Below are 7,208 nucleotides of genomic sequence, written 5' to 3' on the forward strand. Positions count from 1 at the left end.
CAGCATGAGTTACAGTCTTACATAGCATAATCACAGGCACATAATTGCCCTCCACCTTTGCCATATTCTGTTGGTTAGAAGAAACTTACAGGTCCTGCCCACCCGGAAAAGGAGAGAATTGCACAGAGTGTGGATACTGAATACCGAGAGGCTGCAATCATCAGGCCACCCTAGAGCTGGCCATTGCACCTGAACGACACACTTCTCCCCGTTTCCCACCTGAGTGGATGGAAGCCTGACTCTTCCATTTGCTCCGGTCAACATCCAGAGCCTTCTCCTTCACTTTCCTTCATTTCCATCCCACACCAAGTCCATTAGCAAATTCAGCTGATGCTCCTTTGGGACTGTGCCTAGAACCCGACGGTCCTCCACCTTCACTGCCCCTGCTCTGGTCCGCGCGGCCACCTCCCACCCAGAGGGCTGCAGTCGCCTCCTGACTCTTCCTTGCCTCTGCTCTTGCCCCTCAAGTAAAAACTCTCAGAATAGCAGGCAGAAGAACGCCATAAAATGTAAATCAATAACAGATGAAGCCGCTACCCATTCAAACCCTCCAAGGACTTCAGTTCAAAGTCAAATACTCACAGAAATCTACAAGCCCGCCTCGGGGCTCCTGCCTCTCTCTCCTGCTGCCCTCCCCCTTGCTGGGCTCCTGCGCTACTGGCTCCACCTCTCGGCTCTTCTTCCTTTTGCCCAGAGCCTCCTGTCTCCTTCCCTTTTTGCACCAAGGCTTCTTTCTCTGTGGACCTTTCCTGAACATCCTTTTTAAAATGTCAGCATCGCACCCATCCGTTCCTTCCCTACTTTGTGTTTCCTGCCAGCTCCGTGGGTGCCTCTTAGCTAGAGAAAAAGTAAAAGTCTTTCCTGCCGCCTGGCCTGCAGGGCAGCCTCTGCCTGGGTCTCTGGGCTCCCCAGCCCCTACCCTTTGCTTTGCAAATGGCCTCAGGCATCACCTGAAAAACTCTTCATCATCCTTTAGGAGAATTCGGGTGGGACCCCACGCTCTCCAGGCTGCATCAGGCTCGCCTTGTAGGTGTTGCCACAGATCTCCTTTATCATAGACTGTCTCCTCCACCGTACTGTGAGTTCCCTGGGGACTGTAAATTAAACGAGTCACTATTTGTAATATGCTTCGAAGGGTGCCTGCAAGCGGTACACACGATTTAGATAGTTTAAAAATTAAAGGAAAGAACTGTGTGTAGTTCATCTGTGTGCCCCATCCCCAGGGCCTAGCCCCGAGTGGTCAGTCAATGAAGAACTGCCACGGGAAGGAGGGAAGCTGACAAAATAGAGATGAAAATAACAAGAAAGAGAAGTCATTGCATGAATCATAAAAGGTCCGATTTATAAACCATTGCAGTAAACAGACTTTGATTACCTTCAGCATCTCCTCGCCCCCAGCGCCCAGTCCTCCCCCAGATTTCCTGGGAAATATTCTCCAGAGCTCTTTAAGGAGCCTTCCTCTGTGATGCTGAGGGGCTGGGCCATTCAGATGCGCTTACCCACCATGTCCACTGTGCGCTTGTTTTGCAGAAAGACCTTACTTCTAGTAGGTTTATAATGAAGGCTTCGAAAGTGCTTAGAAACACTTAATTTTCCTAAGCAGGTTAAGGAATACACCTATAATCCTATTTCCCCCTCATCATTTGCTTAGCTAATTATTTTTGCAGTCCAGGCCTTGTCGGATTGATCACAATTCGTGAATTAGTGGGGTCTGAAGCAATAAGGTTCTTCAGGATCTTTAATTATATGTAAAGATGGCAGGATAATTCTCTCATTTAGGGCAAGACAAAGGGAATTAATTAAAGCATGACAAAATGGGACACAGAGGTTAGATGTAGGAAAGGATTTCTTGTCTATCAATGTGGATTCTCATTCAAAATGGCCCAGGGGTGGGTCCTGATCCGTGGAAGTCTTTGCAAATAAGTTCTGTTTATATTTGTCTGGCCTTCTAGATTTTTATGTCCTGGAGGTATAGGTACCGGAAAATCTCCTAAGGACCCTGTCCAGGCCGAGATGCTCCAGATTTGTGATTTTAACACAGTCATTTTCTGAAGCGAGGATCAGTGAGGTAGCAGGTTATGAACCACGGCCAGAGGAAGGATACAGCAGCAGGTTCGCGTCTAAGTGGAACAACTAAAAATAAATATTCCAGGAACTATCAATTGCTCTTATGCTACATTTGCTTAAAAAAAAAAAAAAAAAGAACCCAAACTAGGCTTTTTTTTTTTTTCACATCTAAAAATGCTTTCCTGCGTGGGCTCATCTTCTCTCCATTCTTTTGATGGATTTCTGTGAGCCCACCAGTCCTTATGAAAACCCTGCTTTTGAAAGAAAGCAAGACACTGTTAGAGCCTGCTCAGTAAGATATTCTTGGATTTGCTAAGCATGTGAGGCCAGGATATCCTTTCTTTGGTGACCACCCCATCTGCCCAGCCCCTGCCCTGTCCAATGGCTGAACTGACCCCCAGGGACTTCAGAGGACCAACTGTGGACATTTATGAGCTCATCTGCCTTCATGTGGGTAGTGTGAAATCAGGAGGCTGAAATTGGCCGTGATGGAAGTTTCACCTTGTGGAAATTGGCAAACACTACAGATAAGGGTCTCTCCATCCCTCCAGACCTGGTCATTCAGCACGGACCCCCACAGCATGGCCCGATCCCACATGCACAGTCGTGTGCACTCAATATTTACCCCAAGTAAAGACCGAAGAGCGAATGTACCATGAATCACAGGTGCGTATTACTGAGCAAAAAATTTGCTGACAGGAAAAAAGAAGCGGTTAGAAATTGTTCGAGATTATTACATACACATTTTATTACATTACTATTGGATTACTACATTATGACTGGTAAGGAGGCATGAAATCTCCACATTTTTATGCCAGCTATGGAGACTTAAAATTCTCCATATGAAATTCAGCAATTGAAAGATTTTGATCCAAGAATGGAACACATCGGTTTCCAAGAAAGTCCTAAACACATAGACCGTGCTCGAACGTCGGGCCCAGGCTGTGAGATTTTGTGTCTTAGCATCTTCCCAGGCCGATCTGCATCCTCAGTGGCACAATCTTCTGGACTAACACAGGCATGGAGGCAAGTCTGCCAAGAAATAAGTTTTATAGATTTTTTTAAAAGCGAATTATCATTCTGTAGTTAAATTAACAAGTAACTCTATTTGCAAGCACCTATGTCATTTCAGACTCTGTTGAAACCCTAGCTTGTCTCCCCAAAGCTGAGGTCTCTCTTGGAAAAGAAGATCTATTCCCATTGACTATTGTAAAGATCAAAGTTTTCCACTCCCTTTTGTCTAAATTTCTACTGTATTTTTCATTCGTCGTTGGGATTTTAAAGAGGAAACGAGAGAGGGACACGTGAAATATCAACTTGTCCAGGGTGTCCCCTGAGACCGAGAGAACTGACCAGCTCTTCACCGCCCCTCTCCGGGCCCCCCAACCCCACCCCCAGATTGCAGGATGTACAATCCTTCCATTCCTAGCAAGACATTTTTAAACTTAAGTACAGGAAAAAGTGTTAGCTCACTAGGAGAGGGGTAAAGACAACCCCACCAACATTCTGTAAATATATTACCCTGCTACCTTAATCAGGTGAATTTTCTTGCCTGCAACACCTTGTTGAAAACCAAACCAACCAAATGAAAATTCAAGATCTCCACCCAGGTGGAGAAAAAGAGGGGAGATTAATTTCAATCCCTTCTGAAGGCTTTAGAGAAAAATATGATCATATATTTGCAATTTGCTGTTCCCATTCTGGTGGGGCTGTGGCCATCTCCACTTTCTGTTTGAAAATGTCCATTAAGACACCCACCTTTATCACCAACACTGTGTGTTATGGCCATTCAGATTTGCAGAAGAGACTCAAACATATATGAAAAAAGTTGACGGTGAGGCTTAAAAGTAAGCATGGCTAAACATCACACAGTTTACGACACGAAACCGAGCAGGCCTCCAGGATCCCTCGAAGGCTTCCAGCTCCACCCTCCCCTCGCAGCCGCCTTCCGATGAGGTTTCTGAACGCTGTGCCTGAGCTGCCCTCTCTTCCTCACTCTGTTCCTGCCTGCTTCCCCAGTCCACTGCCTTCTGTGGCAAGTCCAAAAAGCTTCAGTGTGTAGCCAACCATCACTTTTCCAGCCTTGTTTTTCTTAATCCTTGACTCCGTCTACATGACTGCCTGCTCCCTCCTTGAGATCAATGTTCCCCAAACGTCCCTGGCTTGCCTCCCACCTCTTGGGCCTCCATTTCTCCATTTCCTACCCCTGAGTGTAAATGTTGGAGCTCCCGGGTCTTGGATCTGGAATCCCTGTTTGTCTACATTTACCATTTATCATTTCATCTAGCTCTTCAGCTTTACATACTCCAGAAGTTTGTGACTCTCAAATCTCTATCTGGATTTCCTAACCTCTCCCCAAACTCTTTTATCCAATTGCCTATCTTGCAAATCCACTTAGATGTCTTTTGGTGCATCTCAAACTTAACAGAATGCAATTTCCTCTCTCAATCTTCCCCATCTCAGGAAACGCACCAATATCTACCGTAACTGAAGCTTAAAACCTTAAGTTGGAAGCAAGCTGCTTCCAGGACATCCAAACCCTACTTCCTTCCATCTTTCCTGCTGTGACGCCACCATCTTTGCCTGAGTCGTCACATTAGCTTTCTGTGTGGTCTTCCCTCTCCATCCTGATCCCTTCTGATACTGTTCTCCACACAGCAGGGAGGGAGCTGTGAGACATTATAAGCAGGTGGTCTCACGCTCTTCTCATACCTGCAATGGCTTCTACTTACCCTGACCTAAGAGGTCCCATATGCTGGGGTGCCCCCTTCCCCCATCTGTGTTCTCCTTCCACCACCACCCCCACCTTAGTATCCACTCCCGCCCCATTTGCACTGGACTTCTTGATGGTTCTCACAAAACTCAAGCTCGTTCCTGGTTTAGGGCCTTTCAATGAGTCCTGTCCTCTTCCTTAAGTGGTTTTCCTACATATCTTCACACAGCTGACCCTTGTCATGTGTGTCTCAGCTTATATGTCACCTCTCAGAGAGGTGCTTCCTGCCTACACAATCTAATGTAGCCTGCCGAATCTTCATAATCATACCACTCTGTTTTTTGTTAATTTAATTTTCTTAATTTATTATTTTTTTGAGGAAAATTAGCCCTGAGCTAACATCTGCTGCCAATGCTCTTCTTTTTTTTTGCTGAGGAAGACTGGCACTGAGCTAACATCTGTGCCCATCTCCCTTTAATTTATATGTGGGACACCTGCCACATGGCTTGAAAAGCAGTGCATAGGTCCATACCCGGAATCCAAACAGGTGAACCCCAGGCCATCGAAGCAGAGCGTGAGAACTTAATCGCTGCACCCCCAGGACGCCTGCTCCAGTTTGTTTTAATCGTGTCACCGCTCTCCTTCTGATATGAAAGTTTCCGTTTGTGTATCGTCCATCTTTCTCCCTTCATGGAGAAACTCCATGACATGGACTTGTCTGCTGATTCATCACGGCAGCTCTTGATTCTAGAAGAGTATCTCGCACTGACTAGGGGCTCCATCGGTGTGTAGAGAATGAGAGAGTAAATTAACGACAACCCCTTCAGTACAAGTGGAATCCAGAGTTGGATAAACATAGGAAAGGAGGATGATTTTCACCAAAGTTCTGTTTTCATCTGAGGGACATTCAGTCCCAACTCAACCCCATTTTCATCTCTCTCTCTCTCTCTCACTCACTCTCGCTCTTTATATTCATCCACACACACATATGTATGTGTATTTTTGATAACTTTCTGTGCTGTATTGAGTACACAGTATGTTAAGACCATAGTCTTCCAGCCAATGTCCTGATCGTGTGTAAATTTATGAGAGAAGAATCGTACTATGTGACATATTAACAGGTTAGAGTGAGAAGGAAGGGTTGTAAGAAAAAAAAAGACAGAAAATGCTTGCTTTCAGAAAACAAAGAATGAAATTCTGCCTGATTACTGGTTCATTTCATCTCCTTTTCCTTTCTGAAAGATTTCCAGAAACCATGGGATTTCAAAGTCATGTTCTGTACTTGGAAATTCTGAATGATATAAGTAATTCTCAGTAGGAAATAAGATGACTGATACACATAAATAGGAAAGAAATGTTCTTGGATTGATATTTCCAACAGTTTTCCAAACCAGCTTCACATCTTGGCCTAAGAGCATATAATCAGTATTCCCATCAGCTGACTCAGGCCAGTTCGGGCAAAAACAAGGGCAGTTTCTGCCCTTCTGCCATTGCCAAAACATCTAGATGATCTCTGAGAATTTGGCAGTACTCGTAGCAAAGGGAAATTATCCAAACATAATACACGTTGCAAAGGTATGGGGGAAAGAATTCTGGAGTGGAGTATTTCACCATGATAAACTCAGCAGAAAAGGTGGGAAAACAATGATCAATAGCCATAAAAAACAATCTATCACAATTAGATTCGGGGCTCTACACAGTGGGGTCCTTACGCCTCAATGGAAATGTCACTTCTTCCACAGCAGAGAGAAGTCTGGATGAATAAGCAAAAATTAATAACAGGTGGAAGGAAATTTGTATTCCCCTTCCTTAAATTTCCCTTATAATTCAAGGATTCCTCTTTATGGCAAATACTATTCTTAATGAACGCTTCACTTGGAAACGTTGAAGTTAGAATTGGAAACAAATTCTAGGTGGCAAACGAAAAATGGAAATCTCTTTGCACGTCTTCCTTGCAAACATCATCGTAGAGGGGAAGGAATATTTCAGAGGAAAACGTACCTCATTCTGCATCTCTACCCCCCCAGCAGCATGTGGACCGTCTTGAGAATGGAGTCTTATAACAGCTCCAGACAGTACCCGGGGTGCAGCTTATTGTAGCAAATCTCATTTCCACCTTCCAGCTGAAAATAAGTTTTGGGAACTTATTTTATTGTGGACGTTGCCACCATTTAGGTTTATTCATATATGGTTTTCAGGCTCACAGAATGTAAAAGGAAAGAAGTTTTAAAGCAAAGCCCTTCATTACATTTCCTACTTTGGGGAAAATATAAGCCAGAAAAGCAGCAGGCAACAGGATGTCTTGATTAAGAATAGCAGTATTGCAGCTACCTGCTTGACTTCCTAGCCTTTTCTTTCCCAGAGGAGATTAAAACTTGTAGACTCAGAGCACACCTGTGGACTCAGAGCACACCTGTCAGAGGGAATT

The sequence above is a fragment of the Equus asinus genome, chromosome 29 (genome assembly GCF_041296235.1).
Source record: "Equus asinus isolate D_3611 breed Donkey chromosome 29, EquAss-T2T_v2, whole genome shotgun sequence".
Classification (NCBI taxonomy): Eukaryota; Metazoa; Chordata; class Mammalia; order Perissodactyla; family Equidae; genus Equus; species Equus asinus.